At 39.5% G+C, this 19316-nt stretch overlaps 1 long non-coding RNA gene across 1 annotated transcript; it reads right to left on the bottom strand.

Annotated features, from left to right (window-relative positions):
* Window positions 1-4607: 4607 nt before the first annotated feature.
* Window positions 4608-9929, bottom strand: LOC110311151 (uncharacterized). The gene is made up of 3 exons (XR_002379919.1): window positions 9828-9929; window positions 8015-8134; window positions 4608-4680 (listed from the first exon to the last, which is right to left on the bottom strand). It is a non-coding gene; the product is annotated as an uncharacterized LOC110311151 (long non-coding RNA).
* Between the last annotated feature and the right edge of the window lie 9387 nt (window positions 9930-19316).

The following is a 19316-nucleotide window of genomic DNA, read 5'->3' as shown; positions in this document are numbered from 1 at the left end:
GGTTCTTCCTGTAGCCCAGGGTCCTAGACGATATAGACAATAGAAAGTGAACTCAGTACAGGCACTTACTGCTTTTGGCTTCCTGACTGGACACAATATGTCCAGCTGGCTGCCACTTCTGTGTGTACCTTCTGCTGTGATAGACTGTATTAACAAACAAGCTATTCCTTCCTTAAGTAGCTTTTGCCAGATACACTGTTGCTTTGATGGAAGAAGTGACTACTACAGCTTTCCTTTTCAGCAGGCTTGGATGTTAACTGCTTCCTAAAGATCTCCGAGGTAAGTCTTGACCCCAGGCTTTGTGCTAGTTGGGAGTCCGAGGAGGTGTTGAAAGTCGGAGAGGCCTATCTTACTGTTAAGGCTACGGGCAAGGAAAGGGTGGGGGAAGGGGATGCTGTGTGAAGCAGTTTCGGGACTCAGCTCTTCTTCCTCTTCTCTCCCACTTTCTGGCTGCTGTGGCCTGCCATACGATTATCGTAATGTGCTACCTTGCTCCCAGCCCAAAGTAGCAATTGATCATGGACTGGAACTTCCAAAAGTGGGATACAAAATAGACCTTTTATCTTTATATGTTTATAATCTCTTTATTTGTCATGGTGACAAAAAAAACTAACATACTTTTCCAGTACCTTCCTCTTTAATAATGTGTTATAAATGCTTGTTTGATTGCTATGTTTTAACTAGATTTTGAGTCCTGTAGGGTCTGAAAATTGACTCTTTTTTTTTTTTTTTAAACCTAGTATGTCTATTTTATTACAGCAGGAAGAATAGTGTTAAGAGACAAATGTGATTGACTACATGACTTTTATTCTTTCCCCAAATCTATTACAAAATATCAAATCAACTATGAATAGAACTTTAAAAAAAGATATATTTCTGATGTAATAGACTAGCAAAGATAGCTAACATGTCACAAAAACAAGCAAGAAGAATTTGAAAACAGCACTAATGATTCCAATTCATATGGAATTACATAAGTTATTTTGGATCTAAATTTTCTGCTAAGAAGAACGTTTTCATGTAGTGTTTAAAAAATAAATAAGCTAATGATAAAAGGAGGTATTTGTCAAAATCACCTGTTGAATTTGAAATATACTGGGGGGGGTTGGGAGAGGGAGAGAGAGAGAGAGAGAGAGAGAGAGAGAGAGAATATTTATGCCTAGTACGGTAACTATGGTAAAAGCAGAAAACAAAATCCAAAAATTACATACCATGGAGACCATTGGGCCTAGGAGGGAACTTAATTTTGCTGTTTATAAAATTTACAGTATCTGCCTTTATATCTATATATATATTTCTATTATTTATATTTCTACCCATAGACTCACACCATTCTCAGCCTTAATCAGAAAAAGACCCTTTACCTTGTGAATGTTAGTAGATGCAGACTCACGGTTGCACAAGATGACAGTTGCACAAGATGCTGAGAGTAAGTGTTAATTAGTATTCACCTCTAACAGGACCATTTATACTCTAGACTCAGGAAACACTGAGGGAAAGGGTCCAGGAAGAATTTAAGGGCCAGAAGATAGAGCCAGAAGAATGTTTTTTTCTTGGTCAAGACAGTCATTGTAGTCAAAATAGCAGCTGTGGATATCTGCCCTGGGCCCATCAACACCGAGACATGGAAGAAGGACTTAGGGGTCCCTACCTCACACTGCTGGATTGCTTGCTACTGATAGATTCAGGGAGAGGCAACCATTGCCTTCAGCTGTGCACTCACTGATGACCTCACCAGTATTCAATAAATAATTTGGCAAGGAATTGTTGCTTTCATGATAACGAATCATGAAGATTATCATGACCACAAATGTATGAAGACTTGTTATTGTGGCAGTAATAATTTCTTGCCAAGATACTTATCCTATAATTGAAATACTAAACATTGGGGACAGGAAATTGACAAAATAATTCTATAAAACTAATACTTTATAAGATTTAAATAATTAAAATAGCATTGTGTTATGCATGCTGGTATAGAAAAATATGTTTTGAAGAGTTGGAAAATGATGAATACCAGGCTAGGGGTAGGCTACCTCTGGGAGTGTTTGCTGCAGGAAAAGACAGGGATGTCAGGATGGAGGAAGACTTGAAGCTAGTATTTGCATACTCATTCTTGTTTTCTGCTGTGAAATAGTTAAGAAATGCCAAGGAGCATACACCATGCTTGTATTGTGTATATTTCAGTAATTATGACTTACCAAGAATTACAGAGAATCCAATTTAATGTACCCAGGCCCCTTATCAAAATGTAGTAAATGAGACTTTGCACTGTAGATGGATAGTGAAAAACTGAAATAGAAGAATCATGTATTTGTTGGGGTTGGTTAAGGAGGTGTTTAGGAATTGAGTTTGTATCTTGGGCTGGTGAGATGTCTCAGCTGGTAAAGGTGCTGGCTACCAGGATTTATGATTTGAGTTCAATTCCTGTGACCCACGTGTTGGAAGGAGAAAACTCCTGCATGTAATCCTTTGACCCATACACAGTTGTTGTGGCATGTACTGCATGTTCATATGCACTAAATACATACATACATACATTTTTTAAAAAGGTTGTTTCTTCATAGTAAGGTATAGAGTAAAAATAAAAACACTCACAGAAACAATAGGAAGCCCACAAATAGATATATATTAAATATAAGTAACACAGGAAAAAATTTAGAGTAGTGAATCACCCTCATTTGGTACTCAAGAAATTTTATTATTTTCATTTCTATTAAATTGATATTATTTCACTAAACAATTATTTTGAGACAAAGTTAGCTTTGCTCCAGCCTACCACAACTCAAATAAATAATTCTAGGTTAATTTTACTTAATTTGAAAAAAATGCATATATTAAAAATTACATAATGTTTATGTAATAAGAAAAGAATGTACAGGATTTTCTTAGTCTCAAAAAATACAGATGTGGGACTGGCAAGATGGCTCAGCAGGTAAGAGCACTGGCTGCTCTTCTGAAGGTCCTGAGTTCAAATCCCAGCAACCACATTGTGGCTCACAACCATCCGTATGAGATCTGACACCCTCTTCTGGTGTGTCTGAAGTCAGCTACAGTGTGCTTATTTATAATAATAAATAAATATTTCAGCCAGAGCAAGCAGGGACTGAGTGAGCAGAGTTCATCGGAGAGAGCAGAGTTGACCAGAGCCAACAAGAGATCCTAAAATTCAATTCCCTACAACCACATGAAGGCTCACAACCATCCACAGCTACAGTGTACTCAGAGACATAAAATAAATCTTTTTTAAAAAAAGAAACCCTTTAAAAAATACAAATGTGTCTTTGTTTGTTTGTTTTTTGTGGCCACCATGGTCTTGTTCCAGGCCAGTAAATTACTCCATATCATACTTGCCATATGCTCCTTGCTTTAGAATATACCCATCTATTAGCCCTTTCCTAATACTGTTTAGGTCTTCAAATTGTTTCACTAAACTTGGAATCTCTTGGGGTCATTCATTCATTTTTTTCTTTCTTTTTTATAAGAATCCATAGTTGATTTAAAAAAAAAAATAATGTTCTATACAACTGGATGTCCAGATGGGCAGGTGGTGAGCTTTTATTCATTGAGGCACCATCTTTTTCTTTCCGCATGCTGTTCCTTCCTCTCTTTCCCTTTCTTCTCCTCTCTTAGGATGTTCCTTTCTTTGTGGCTCCCATGCTTCTTGTTCTGCTCAGAAATTTGTTCTTCTTTGACAGAATATGGTCATATTCTCGCTTCAGGGTCCACCCTTGACACACTAAACTTCTCCTTTGCCCTCTGATTTTGGTACAAGGTATCTTATGTCCCATTTACCTTGTTGGTGCTGCTTTTTATAGAACCAAAAAATAAATGATGGGAACCAGGAGGCAGCTCAACTTAATGGGACATTAGAGCTCTGCAGTCTCTTCTAAAACTGGTATCCAATCTATCCAGTTGGAGCTTTGCTTGCTTCTAATCTAGAATTCTGTTCTGTTCCATTCCATTCCGTTCTGCTCTGTTCCGTTCCGTTCTATTCTCTTCATAGGGAAAATAAATTTGCACTGTTGGTGGAGGACTGTTGGCATGCATGGCCCCAGGTCTTGTCTGATGACAGAGTCCATCAGCTCCTCTCTAGAAAGCATTCATGGCATTCCTGAGCCAGAACAGGAAAAGGACTGCGTGGCTATCACTCTCATTCAGTACATTTAGATGTGAACTGTGGTAGGCACAAAGCTCTCCCTGTAATTCTCTCGTTGTTGACCTCATCCAATCCTTCAAGGAGCTGCATAGAGCAAAAAGAGGAGGAAAGAAGAAGTCTTCCCTTCCCTGACTCTCTCCTCGAGCTGGGATACTGGTCCTATGCTACTTTGAGATGGAGATTTACACCATTAGTTTCTCTTTCTTCCAACACTGGCTGGACCGTCTACAATCAGATCTGATGCTTAAGCCTCAGACTCAGACAAAACTACACCATAAGCATCCCTAGAGCTTAGACTCCAATTGTGTGAACCAATTTCTGTTACCTCTGCTTCTTTCTCCATCTGTCTCCATCTCTTTTCCTATTCTTCCCTTATAACAAGTGAGTAACTTATATTTACATATACCTACTTACACTGTGATTTGTTTTACATTTATTGTCACTTATACTGAAAACAGCTAGAGATGCTGTGCAGTAGTAGGTTGCTCGCTTGCACAAAGTTTGGAGTTCTGTCTCTAGTACTGCAAAAGAAAAAAAATAATGAAAATATAGGTTAGAAACTGTCTTAAATATACTGGAGGAAGAAACTGTCATTAGCAGCACTGTCTTAACTTTTGAGGAGACTACAAAGGAGTAGCTTCAGGCTTCCCTTTTGGTTACACAGAGATAAAAACACACGTGGTCTACTTTATGTGTCAAGAGATTGTGTTGGTCTTTCAAGTTTTCATGTCACAGAAGTTTCCTTGGACTTTCCATGTACTTTATGTCAGACACATTGCTAGATGCAGTGGCATTAATAATGAACAAGGAACATACTGTCTCTGCACTTTTGATGGGGTTGTGACAATCTAGTTGAATAAGTTTGGTTGCATTAGAGTAGTGTATTGTATTGCTGGGATACATATGTATTTAAGGCTAGGCCAGGTGGCTTTTGGACTGCTGGGCTAAGCTAGCCTTCCCATCGACACCTGCTGCTAAACAGGTGTTGTAAAGTGGAGAGCAAGTGGGATATTAAGTCAGAAACTGAATTCAGTCAGTAGCCAGGAAAGCTTCTGTGAGGAATTCTGGGAGACAGTGAGTAGGAGTTATTCAGGGGAGAAGGGGACCCGGAAGTGACCCATGAGATAAAGACCATGGGCTGGTGGGTGACTGGCAAATGCTTGGCATAGAGGTAGAGTAATGCTTTGAATGAGAATAACCTCATAGGCTCATACCCTTGACTGTGTGGTGCCTCATTCGTGGAACTGTTTGGGAAGGATTAGGAATTGTTGGAGATGGTAAATTACAGTAGGTGAGCTTTGAGGTCTCGAAAGCCATGCCATTCCCAGGGAACATTCAGCTAAACGGAAATTCCTCACTGTAATAACCTTAATTTCTGTTGCCATACAATATAACATGGTCCAAAACGTTGACATTTCCAAGGAAGAGGAATATGAACATCATCAGGGACCAACTGTGCACCGCATGATCCCTAGGCATCTGCTTTTTGTTTTTCAGTATATCTATATCTTTATCTAATCTCTAATATGTAAAAATGTAAGACTGTTTTCTGGTTTTGTCTGTCTTGTCTGTGACATCCTTCTCATCTTTGCCTCCATTTCTGCTTCACCTCATGGATACCTCTCACCATTTTGTGGCTGAGTCCCAGCTGACCTTTTCTGACAAGGGTTCTCAGAGTCTGTTATTAACTGTAACTTTCAATTCTAGAAGCAGTTCACTTTGTCTCTAACAGGTTAGCTTTTTCTTGATGTTGAAGGTTACGTGGTTAAAATGTAGCCTTCTGGTCAGTGAGGGATTATAACAAACCCCTTTATGTTCTAGGAGGAAGGGCAGACATCTGTAGCTTTAGCCACTGTTCTTGAAACAGCAAGACCTGCTCACACATCTTTTTATTGTCAATTAGCTTGAGCACAGGCAGTTACAGATCCAGAGGATGCTCATTATCACATCGTGTTTCAAGTGTGCAGAGGGTTTAAGATCAAACACACTACTACTATTTTGATTCAGAGGAAAGTCATCAGAGAAGAATAATTTTAAAGAAAAAAAGAAATGCCACGCAAGCCACCAACCACGTGGAAACAGCAAACAACTTTTCAGCTTCTACTTGCATTAATGACAAATACACCAAACATATGATTAAAAAAACCCCACCAAGTTTATGGATGACACACAAGGCATGAGAGATATTTTGTTAACGTAAGTAAAATGTCTTATTTAACTCTATAGAAGTCCTGTGGTTGCAATAAATGAGAAACGTGGCAGAACAGCACAGAGATGAGGCCACCTTTCTAACATGGCAACACGAACAATTAAGGTCTATTCTCTTTAATGAGAGCCGTTACTTAGTTCCTTAACATTTTCCTCCATAACAAAATACTGATGTTCCTTCCCGAGTTAAGTTAAAAATTCAAATTATTGCAGACTAAAATTCAATAGCCAGAAGTGTTAAAAAATGTTTATCTTCTTCTACTAAATAGTTTACTTTCAAAGTTCTTTAGAATGTGAAATACTTCAGTGAACAGTAGGAAGTGATAAAATTAATAAAATGATATATACTTGCAGTTTGGAAAAAATCTCTTTATATATGTGCATATATATATATATATATATATATATATATATATATATATACATACATACACTTATTCACTTTACATTCCTCTCATTCCCACAATTCTTCCCCCACGCCTCCTCTTCTCCTCTGAGCAGGTGTGGTCCCCTGTGATATACCCCCACTCTGGTACATCAAGTCTCTTCGAGGCTAGTCCCATCCTCTCACTGAGATCAGACAAAGAAAATGTCTATTTTAAAACAAACATCTTATTGTTGTGTGATTGTGAATGTATCATGTGTGGATGTACAGATGTCATGATAATGTGGAAGTCAGAGAGCTTTCAGAAATATGTTTTCTCTCTCTCAATGTGCGACCTAGGGATCAGATTCAGGCCACCAAGCTTGCGTAGCAAGCATTTCCTCAATGGCCATCCCTCCATTTCTATCTTTTTTGACTTGACACGCTGCCTATAGAAACAATATGCATATCTTAGTAAGTATTGATTAAAACATAGCGGACTTGGTTTTAGTGCTTTGAAATTTGATGTGAAATATAAGAAATGAAAGTTTAGAAGGTAGCTTACCCAGTGGCAACAATCTACCCAAATTGCTGATATTTAAAAAGGAATACAAGCAGTGCCCTGAGGGTTTTTTTTTCACACTATGTCACAGTAACGAGAAGAATGTTGGTCATATTTCCTGTAATGTCCCAAGACTGAATGTGACATATTTAACTTTAGAGACAGTACAGGCTGAGAATAGGCAGCCAACGTGTTTTCTGTGCTAAGGAATGGGAGGTTGCTTTAGACTCTGAGACACGCTTCAGAGAGCAGTGTGGGTGGGGGAGTTTTCTCACAAAGAATTATCCACTTACAATGTGCTCAGAAATTTTTTTTAAAAAATCGAGACAGTCCCTTGATTTAGTGACACATGGGATTTCACACTGTCTTTGGTCTACTCAAAGTTTCTACCTTGCATCTCTTATGCTTTTAGCCTGAACTGTATCATGCCATAAACTCAAACATTTATGGGATCAAATACAAAATGACTCTTAAAAATACAGTAGAAAAGTTGCTTTGGTGACAAGCCCTTTTGGTGAGATTTGAAGATTTCATATTTCATGTAGTAATAGTCACAGGAAGAAAAGATTTCCTAAGTAAAGAAACCCCCTATAGAATACTTGCGAATTTTGGGGTGTGTGTATTAAAACTTCTCTAGTGGGAAATGAGTAGCTACAGATTGGTGTTTGACATGAACTAAGGCCTAGCCATATGCCTCAGTGGGTGAAGGCACATGTCATACAAGCCTGGTGCTTGAGTTTGGTCCCTGGCATCCCCATAAGTGTGGAAGAAGAAAGCCATTCTCAGTTGTCCTCTGACTGCCACATGTGTGCTCTGGCTCCCCCTCCAGCACCATGAGCTCCTTTAGACATAATAAATAAAAAAAAAAAAAAGGGAAATTAATTAATTGAAGTGACTTTCCCTTAGGTAGCTTAAAATCCAAGCATAGAAAAACTACATTCACTTTAGTGAACATTTAGAAGGCGGCACAAGGAACAAGAACCATCAAAGAAATAATTAGTGATAATGCATTGTTTCCCATCACCCAGAAATCAAGCACAGCCTCCTAGACCATCGGATTAAACACATCTCATTTCTGGATCCCTTTCACAGCCTGTTAACATTGAAAAAACAGGTTTAGATCTTGGTCCTCTCTAAATAACCCTTCAAAATGTATTTAGTATGAAACAAGAGTTGTTGGATACAAATTTAAATTAGAGAGCCGAGTTATTTTAACGGAGACAGTCAGATACTGTAAGCAATCGCTTTGTACAGACTTTCTTCCTGAAATAATAGATAGAAAAGTGTTTCTGTCATAATGGGCATTATTTCTTCACTTAAAATATTTACTTTACAAAAGGTCATTTGAACTTACTCATAAGTGGAATTTTACAATGTACCATCTCACTAGCAAGCGTGAGTCAACACGGATCGTTACTGAGTTTGGAGAGTGAGGACTCTTTGCAAACCGAAATACACATGGTCAGAAATACACCCTGCTCCCCACTTAAAAAAAAACCCAGAAAACAAAACAAAAACCGTGTCTAGACACAGTTACTTATTGAGTTTCTGTTTGATGTTTTAATTCCTGGAATGTAGTCCGGGCATCGACCATATCTGTTGGACTACCATGAGCCTCCCACACTTCCAGGAACTTTCCTTAAGTTTTCATTTAAGTCTCAGAAAAAAGAAAAGGGCAGACGATAAGAAAGACCATGACTGTCATGTTCTAGAGAAAGAGAGATGAGGTATCTGAGGGAGGGAAATGACACCTCTGTGTCACCTATTGAGAGTGGCAGAGGCAGCACTGGAAGAGGCAGCACTGACTTTTTCTGAGGCATGGTTCTGTTTTTGCACTGGTTGCCTACACATGGCTAGGATAACTCCAGCTCCGGCCCCAGCATGGCCAACTTTTAGTTTTGACAAGAGAGGGGATTCCTGGAATGTAGAGCTAACTTAAAACAGTCCTGGGCAAAACCACACTGGCTGGTCACTTTGAATGTCTGTGTGTGGTAGTTTCAGAAGCCTCTGTTCCAGATAGATCATCTGCCCTGGCTAGGCCGTTGTTCTTTCCAGGGAGACGAATAAGTCCCTCTGGGGACTTGAGCTAGCTACCTAAAAGTCTATTCCAATCTTCAGCACAACTTCAGAACTCTGAGATCAAAATGTTCAAAGCGTGTTTCACCTTCCAAGACTGGTATCAAGCTCAAGATTTAAGCACACTGATATAAGATTTAGGCACACTCTTTGGGTCTAATGCTGGCAGTACCCCAGTCTTTGCCAGGTAAAAAGCTTCCATTATTATAGCTTGTCACTTTTCCATTCGGCCTAACTTTTTTCCTTAATGAGGCCTTTCACATTCTTTTTACCACTCCCCCTCCCCAAACTTTTAAAAAGGAGAATCATATGTTTCTTGATAGTAGAATGTCTGTCTTTAGGAAATCATGAAAGATAAGGCCATGAACTATGAATGTCTAGCTGGTTTTACTCTGAGCAAAAATATTTAATTTCTTATTACAAGTTTTCTTTAAAATATGGGCAATAATATTCCTTACCTTACAAGGTTACTGAAAGTATTGAATTATTTTATGTAAAACACACATAAGGATACTTGTCTCAACGAAAGTGCTAGGAGCCAGACGTGGTGCAAACCTCTAATCCCAGCACTTTAGGGGCTAAGGAAGGAAGATGACTATTTCAAGGGCAAATTGTGATGGTACAATAACTAAAGATTCTACAGTAGCACATGTAGAATGTGGTGGTAACCAATGACTCTCCAATGGGTCTTAAGACCTACTCTACCACAGGAAAACCATTCCTGGTGCTTCGCTACTCAGGGCTAATGAAGTCATAGATCTTGGAGTAGAGCCTACTACAACTGACACTTTGCTAAATCAGTATAGTCCCCAACTATTTTCTAAATATCTGTCCTTATACACAAAGATAAGTGTAGCTCTCACCCATCAGCAAGAAAACTTCTCTTTGCAACAGATAGAGACCACTACAGAAAACCATAACCAATCAAAATACAAAGTTATGGAGCCTAGTCCTAACTGATACAGCTGCAGTGTAACTCCTCCACCCGAGGCTCATGGCTCATGGAAGAAGATGGGGTAAAGAGGCTGTTGAGAGCCAGGGAAACAGGAATCCAGATGTGAGGTGTATCTCTAGGAATGTTAGAAGCTACAGCCATGAACTCTCACCAACATGATTGCCTAAACATGAGCTACATGGAGGCAGCGACAGTAGACATGCTAATATGGATGGTGGAAAGCTCTTTTAGGCACAGCCCTATGCAAAGAACTCCAAGTCACTAAGGGATGCTGAGAAGAGGAGAAATAGTTTCCCCAGGGATGAGCACACATTGGCTATCCAATATCAAATGATGAGCCCTGAAAACATATGTATGAGTTAACATTATACAGACTGAGCAGGTTATATTTAAGTATTTAGGAATATGTAGGTATATACATATATGCTTGTAACAACAATTAATGAAAAAAGAAGCCAGGAATTTGAAAGAGAGCAAGGATGGGGTAAATAGGGGGATTTGAAGGGAAGAAAGAGAACGGGAGAATGTTCTAATCGTATGATAATCTCAAACACTAGAAGAAAATGAAATATAAACAAAAGTAAAACAGGAGGTACTAGCTCTGCCATCCCTGATTGTACACACTGCATTGTTCTCCCACAGGATACCCAGGGGTGCAGCGGATGATGTGGCTGTGGCTCAAGGATACTAGCTGAAGATGACGTTGATGTCAAGCTCATGAGTCTTGCTTTCCAGCAGTGCTGGTGGTTTTAGATACTTTCCCTAAGAGGCATGTTCTGTTTGTTCATGTTCTGATCTTGATGCACATGTTTGGCAAGTTCCCATCACTGTGGCAAAGGTGCCCAAGGTAAGCAAGTTAAAAGAGAAAAGGAGTATTTTGGCACATGGTTGGTTGTAAGGAGCTCAGTCCCTGGTGCTTGGTCCTGATGCTGCAATGTCTCACGCTTGGAAACTCCTGGCAGACAAAGCCTTTGCCTCATGAAAGCCAGGAAATGGAAAGATGGAGAGGAAAGAGCTGAGTCCTCATTTCTCCATCAAGGACTCCCTCCACTCCCACGACGACCTAATTAACTTATATCCTTTGGGCTCCACATCCTTAGAGGTCCCACTTTACGCCAGTAGTGCCAGAGGTTGCATGATTTTAGGTTACAGCCCATCATCTTGGGAAAGTCATGGTGAAACAAATGCATGCCTCCTTTTGCCTTGCTTTTTAAAAAAAATACACTCCAGGACTCTATCCCAGGAAAAATGGCGCCAACAACTTTTATGCTAGATTTACACACATCAATTACCATAATGAAGATATCCCCCCCACCCTCCCCAGACTTGCATAGACACATCCACAGGTCAATCTGTTCTAGACAATCTCTTTTGGAGCCTTTGTTCCGAGGTGATGGCAGATTGTGCCAAGTCGACAGCAGAAACTAACCATCACATCCCCACAAAGTCCTAACCAGTCTTCCGGCAGATCAGAGACTTGCTACCAGGGCTCAGGCAATGATCTTGAACCTGAAGCTGGGATGCTTTTCTAGCTGCAGAAACCGAGGGAAAGTACTTTGGGTCCATTTCCTGCTTCTGGAGATTATTAATGAGATAAAGTATTGAAACTCACTTTGTTCTAAGAGAGACTGTCTCATTATTTAAGGTATACTCAGGCTTTTTGTGTGCTTTTAATCGAGGGAACCTGGGTCTCTGAAGTAGCTTGAGGTTGAAAAGTAATGAGCCATGTTGGTAGCCCGAAAAGATTTACTTATCACATGAAAATGCTTCCATTACAATGTGCATGTTGAGTGAGAGAAACTAGCTTTGTAATTTTGCTGTCTAGTACTAATGCACGGTTTAGAATATGGGCCTTTTAAACAGCACCTGATTTTTAAGTCTCACAGCAACAGTAGGTTGCCATACCCATTACTCTGTGTCCATGACTCAGAGTATCTGATGATATGGTGAGTCAGCTGACCCTTGGTTAATTAAAAAGGCAGCAGGTGATTTCAGGAGGAATGTCATGGTAGGATGTGCAGAAGGCATCTTTTTTTTTTTAAACAAATTTTTTATTAGCTATTTTCTTCATTTACATTTCAAATGCTATCCCCCAAGCCCCCTAGACCCTCCCCTCGCAATTTAAAATGTAAAATACTGATGAATGATTCCAGGGTATTTATTTTGGTCGATTGCTTATTTGTAGGATCTTTGGTCCAACAGAAAAACAATCTTTCATTATCACACTGAAACATTATATGTGAGGAGGTTTGTGTGTGTGTGTGTGTGTGTGTGTGTGTGTGCATGCAGTTATACTTGCTCATGGGTGAGCATGTGTGTAGAGGTTAATGTTGGCACCATTTCTCTACCTTGTCTTTTGAGACAGGGCTCATCATTTCAGCTAAACTTGTTGACCAGAAATCCCCAGTGGATCAGCGGTTGCTCAGAGATGGGGTTACAAATGTGTCTCCATAGTGCCTGGCTTTTTGTGGGGATGCTTGGGACTCAGACACAGGTTCTTATGCTTGCACTGCAAGCTTTTTACCCAGGGAGCTATCTCCCCAGTCCTATGTGGAGGTGTTTTCATGACAAAATGTTATGATGGGAATATGAATATAGTTTTACTCACAAGAATCACAACGTCACCTAAGGTTTCTTACCTTCTTAAACTATGTTCTGGATATCTTCTAGGGCATCACATTATATACCATGTGGTAATCTTGGGATTTGGAGGAAGTGTGTATATAGTATTGACCTTAGAGTATTTGGGGGCAGTGTCTCTGATTCAAATGTCCATCTCCAACTTCAGTGTTGACAGACCATCTCAGAGAATATTGAGCAAGTATTCTTCTGAGATGTCTAGGAATAACATCACGATTCAGAGATGATTCAATGTGAAGGCCCACTCTCCTTCCATGCTTGCCTTATATTTGTCTCTAAATAATTTTCTTTTTTTGTGCTTAGCTGTTCTTTTAGTCAGAGAGAGAGAGAGAGAGAGAGAGAGAGAGAGAGAGAGAGAGAGAGAGAGAGAGAGAGAGAGAACTTATTACAAGGAATAGAAAATAATTATGGGAGTAAATTGAGAATTTAGTGCCACTTTTTATAAGCCACATCCAAAGTGTCAGATTTTTATAAGCCACATCTGAAGTGTTTTAGTGTATACAGTTGATGATATACAAATTTGTACCTCTTACCAGAAACTGGTGAAGGTATCCAGCAATACCCACAATTAAGCATGATTGAAATACTTCAGGAGTATAATAGCCATTTTCTTTTTTTTTTAGGTCATCAAAATAATTTATAATAGTTAAATCTTCTTAAATATACGTGATAACTTCTGAAGCAAAAAGTAATATGCAAACAACCAGTTTTAAAAATCTATTTGCAACATTAGACAGAAACCATTCCATCTCCAAAAAAGAATACTCAGTTTAATTGTGGCTTCATAAAATGAATTGAGTAGTGTTCCTTGTGTTTCTAGTTTGTGGAGTAGTTTGAAGATTATTGGTATTAGGTCTTCTTTGAATGTCTAATAGAATTCTGCACTAAACCCATGTGATCCTGGGCCTTTTATGGTTGGGAGACTTTTAATGACTACTTCTATTTCTTTAGGAGTTATGGGACTGTTTAGATGGTTCATCTGATCCTTATTTAACTTTGGTATTAAATATCTGTCTAGAAAATGGTCCATTTCATCCAGGTTTTCCAGTTTTGTTAAATATAGGCTTTTGTAGTAGGATCTGATGAGTTTTTTAATTTCTTCAGTTTCTGTTGTGTCTCCCTTTTCATTTCTGATTTTGTTATTTTGGATATTGTCCCTGTGCCCTCTAGCTAGTCTGGCTAAGGGTTTATCTATCTTGCTGATTTTCACAAAGAACTAGCTCCTGGTTTTGTTGATTTTTTGTGTAGTTCTTTTTGTTTCTACTTGGTTGATTTCATCCCTGAGTTTGACTATTTCCTGCCGTCTACTCCTCTTGGGTGTATTTGCTTCTTTTTGCTCTAGAGCTTTCAGATGTGTTGTTAAGCTGCTAGTTTTTCCAGTTTCTTTTTGGAGGCACTCAGCTGAGTTTTCCTCTTAGCACGGCTTTCATTGTGTCCCATAAGTTTGGATATGTTGTGCCTTCATTTTCATTAAATTCTCAAAAGTCTTTAATTTCTTTATTTCTTCCTTGACCAAGTTATCATTGAGTAGGGCATTGCTCAGCTTTCATGTGTATGTGGGCTTTCTGTTGTTTTTGTTGCTATTGAAGACCATCCTTAGTTTGTGGTGATCTAATGGGATGCATGGGATTGTTCAGTATTCTTATATCTCTGTTGAAGCCTGTTTTGTGACTGATTATATGGTCAATTTTGAAGAAGGTATCATGAGGTGCTGCAAAGAAAGAATATTCTTTTGTTTTACAATGAAATGTTTTGTAGATATCTGTTGAATCTACAGTTATGAATTTGGTCCATAACTTCTGTTAGTTTCAATGTATGTCTGTTTAGTTTGTGTTTCCATGATCTGTCCATTGATGAGAGTGGGGTGTTGAAGCCTCCCACTATTACTGGGTGAGGTGCAATGTGTGCTTTGAGCTTTAGTAGAGCTTCTTTTATGAATGTGGGTGCCCTTGCATTTGGAGCATAGATGTTCAGAATTGAGAGTTCTTGGTAGATTTTTATCCTTATCCTTTTTGATAACAGTTGGTTGAAAGTTGCTTTTATTCAATATTACAATGGCTACTACTCCAGCTTGTTTCTTGGGACTATTTGCTTGGAAAATTGTTTTCCAGTCCTTTACTCTGAGGTAGTGTCTTTTTTGACACTGAGGTGTGTTTCCTGTATGCAGCAAAATGTTGGGTCCTGTTTATGTATTCAGTCTGTTATTCTATGTCTTTTTATTTGGGAATTGAGTCCATTGATGTTAAGAGATATTAAGGAATAGTGATAGTTGTTTCCTCTTATTTTTGATGTCATTTTAATGTTTGTGTAGCTGTCTTCTTTTGGGTTTGTTGAAAGATTACTTTCTTGCTTTTTCTAGGGTGTAGCTTTCCTCCCCGTGTTGGTGTTTTCCATTTATTTATCCTTTGTAGGGCTGGATTTGTGGAAAGATATTATGCAAATTTGGTTTTGTCATGGAATATCTAGGTTTCTCCATCTTGATAATAGAGAATTTTGCTGGGTATAGTAGCCTGGGATGGCATTTGTGTTCTCTTTGGGTCTGTATAACATCTGCCCAGGATCTTCTAGCTTTCAGAGTCTCTGTTGAGAAGTCTAGTGTAATTCTGATAGGTCTGCCTTTTATATGTTACTTGACATTTTTCCCTTACTGCTTTTAATATTTTTTCTTTAATATATTTGGTGTTTTGACTATTATGTGACAGGAGGAATTTCTTTTCTGGTCCAGTCTATTTGGAATTCTGTAGGCCTCTTGTATGTTTATGAGCACCTCTTTCTTTAGGTTAGGGAAGTTTCCTTCTATAATTTTGTTGAAGATATTTACTGGCCCTTTAAGTTGAGAATCTTCGCTTTCTTCTATACCTATTATTCTTAGGTTTTGTTTTCTCATTGTGTCCTGGATTTCATGGATGTTCTGTGTTAGGAGCTTTTTGAATTTTGCATTTTCTTTGACTGTTGTGTCAATGCTTTCTATGGTATCTTCTTCCCCTGAAGATACTCTATCTTCTATCTCTTGTACTCTGTTGGTGACGCTTGTGTCTATGACTCTTGATCTATTTACTAGGTTTTCTATCTCCAAGGTTGTCTCCCTTTGTGATTTCTTTATTGTTTCTATTTCCATTTTTAGATCCTGGATGGTTTAGTTCATTTCCTTCACCTGTTTGGTTGTGTTTTCCTGTAATTCTTTAAGAAATTTTTGTGTTTCCTCTTTAAGGGATTCTAGCTGTTTCTCCGTGTTCTCCTGTATTTCTCTAAGGGAGTTTTTATGTCCTTCTTAAAGCCCTCTATCATCATCATGAGATGTGACTTTAAGTCAGAGTTTTGCTTCCTGATGTTAGTGTATCCAGGACTCACTGTGTTGAGAGAACGGGGTTCTGATGATGTCAACTAGCCTTGGTTTCTGTTGCTTATGTTCTTGTCCTTGCCTCATGACATCTGGTATCTCTGGTGTTAGCTGCTCTTGCTGTCTCTGACTGTGGCTTGTCCCTTTAGCAAGCTTGTGTGTTAGAACTCCCGGGAAACCAGTTCTTTCTGGGAGGAATTTGGGTATGGACAGCTGTGGTACAGGGCCAGCTCTCGGGTGCCGATGGAAGTCAGAAGGATCCTTTCCCTGGTTGTTCCTTGGTTCCTGTGTCCTGATGGCTCAGGTCGGGTCTCACTTGGATCAGGAATTTGAGCAGAAGTGGTGGTCTTACTTATGCTCACAGGCTTGTCAGCACTCCTGGGAGACCTGCTTTCTCCCAGAGATATTTGGGTAAGGAGTGCTGTGGGACAGGATCAGCTCCTGGTGCCAATGGAAACTGGAAAGCAAAATAGCCATTTTGTAATCATAATGATGCTGAGATTTTTTTTTCTTTTCACATCCAATATTTGACACTTTCACACATGTGTGCAACACACCCCAACTTTCCCTGTGTTATTGACTTCCCACCCTCCTATAGCCCTCTTTCTTTCCCCAGCTGTCTGTCTTCTAATTTCAAGTCTTTTTTCCCCCATTTGAGTCCGTTTTGGTGATTCTATGAAGGATACACTGATTGTGCAGCCACCATGCATCTCTCCAAAGCTTCACTGGGGGCCCATATATGCTAAATCTTATGCAGCCATCTCTTCCTGGGCAGTTTGTACTTTCCACAGTCTGTAATCTAGAAGTTTTAGTTCACTGTGACCATGTCAATGGTCATGTTCACGAAACATGTCATTCATCAACATCACCTGTCTTATTTTTATGTGCAAGTATTTTTCAGGCAGTGATAGGTGCTAGAGAGTCGGTGGAAAAAAATCACACTCACAAACACATATAAAGTGCAATTTTGATTTCTTCTTTGTTTCTTTGTTATTTTTATTTCATTGTTTTTTGTTTCCTTCTTCCTTCATTTCTTCCTCTCTTTCTTCTTCTCTTCTCTTCTCTTCTCTTCTCTTCTCTTCTCTTCTCTTCTCTTCTCTTCTCTTCTCTTCTCTTCGCTTCGCTTCGCTTCGCTTCCCTTCTTCCCTCCCCTCCCCTCCCCTCCCCTCCCCTCCCCTCCCCTCCCCTCCCCTCCCCTCCCCTCCCCTCCCCTTCCCTCCCCTCCCCTCCCCTCCCCTCCCCTCCCCTCCCTCCCTCCCTCCCTCCCTCCCTCCCTCCCTCCCTCCCTCCCTCCCTCCCTCTCTCTCTCTCTCTCTCTCTCTCTTTCTTTCTTTCTTTCTTTCTTTCTTTCTTTCTTTCTTTCTTTCTACATATGTGCAAATTATACAACCTAGTTGTAGCTTTTGAGCCTCCTAACATTGCCTGACCCTGGAAGATGTTGGTGGTTAAAGTTTTGGAACAAACTGTATCAATAGAGAATACATTCCCTCCACCTATAAGAGGAGTCTGTTTTCCCTGGTCCATCTATCTCCTGTCTGTGTTCTTCCTGGAAGCGGCTTTGGCAGAAGATTCCTTTTGGCTTTTGAAATGTTTGATCACAATGCAAAGATGAATATTAGAAAGGAATAAGCTTGAAGACAAGTAGGAGAAGTGCTTTACCCTCTTGCTATGATTCAGGTAGGTGGCCGTAGAGTTGTGAGAGCAGCTGTGGTCTGTGAAGAAAGTGAGATTGAAGTTCAAGAAGAACAAGTGTGACAGGCAATGAAGTTTAGATGGTTGGGGTTCAAGAGGAAAATGCATGACAGGTAACGATGCTTCCATGTTTGGCATGCCATCTAGAGTGTTACATTTGCACCAAGATTGGATATCAAATTTAATGTTATCAGCCCACTTGTATATATTAATGGCCATAGCCATGGCCAGTAGGAAATATGCTAAAGTGTATAGGGGAAAAGTTCATTTCTACATTAAGCTTTGCCATGAGGAAGTTATTTTTAATTAATTAATTATTTATTTAAATATATCTGACTGCAGTTTTCCCTCCCTCCAACCCTCCCAGCAGATCCATTCCTCCATTTTTTTTTCAGAAAAGAGCAAGCCTCCCAGGAGGAAGTTATTGATTATCCCCTTTGCCCTCTTTTAAAAACTGATTTGTTTCTTTTATTATTTTATGCATATGAGTTTTTTTAAAAATATTTTTTTATTACATATTTTCCTCAATTACATTTCCAATGCTATCCCAAAAGTCCCCCATACCCTCCCCCTACTTCCCTACCCACCCATTCCCATTTTTTGGCTCTGGCATTTCCCTGTACTGGGGCATATAAAGTTTGCATGTCCAATGGGCCTCTCTTTCTAGTGATGGCCGACTAGGCCATCTTTTGATACATATGCAGTTAGAGTCAAGAGCTCCGGGGTACTGGTTAGTTCATAATGTTGTTGTACCTACAGGGTTGCAGATCTCTTTAGCTCCTTGGATACTTTCTCTAGCTCCTCCATTGGAGGCCCTGTGCTCCATCCAATAGCTGACTGTGAGCATCCACTTATGTGTTTGCTAGGCCCCGGCCTAGTCTCACAAGAGGCAGCTATATCAGGGTCCTTTCAGCAAAAGCTTGCTAGTGTATGCAATGGTGTCATCGTTTGGGGGCTAATTATGGGATGGATCCCTGGATATGGCAGTCTCTAGATGGTCCATCCTTTTGTCTCAGCTCCAAACTTTGTCTCTGTAACTCCTTTCATGGGTGATTGTTTCCAATTCTAAGAAGGGGCAAAGTGTCCACACTTTGGTCTTCGTTCTTCTTCAGTTTCATGTGTTTTACAAATTGTCTCTTATATCTCAGGTATACTAAGTTTCTGGACTAATATCCACTTATTAGTGAGTACATATCATTTGAGTTCTTTTGTGATTGTGTTACCTCACTCAGGATGATGCCCTCCAGGTCCAATCATTTGCCTAGGAATTTCATAAATTCATTCTTTTTAATAGCTGAATAGTACTCCATTGTGTAAATG

This window comes from Mus caroli, unplaced genomic scaffold, assembly GCF_978045245.1.
Source record: "Mus caroli unplaced genomic scaffold, Mus_caroli_1 scaffold_17, whole genome shotgun sequence".
In the NCBI taxonomy this organism is placed as follows: domain Eukaryota; kingdom Metazoa; phylum Chordata; class Mammalia; order Rodentia; family Muridae; genus Mus; species Mus caroli.
This window is presented reverse-complemented; position numbering and strand designations above follow the sequence as displayed.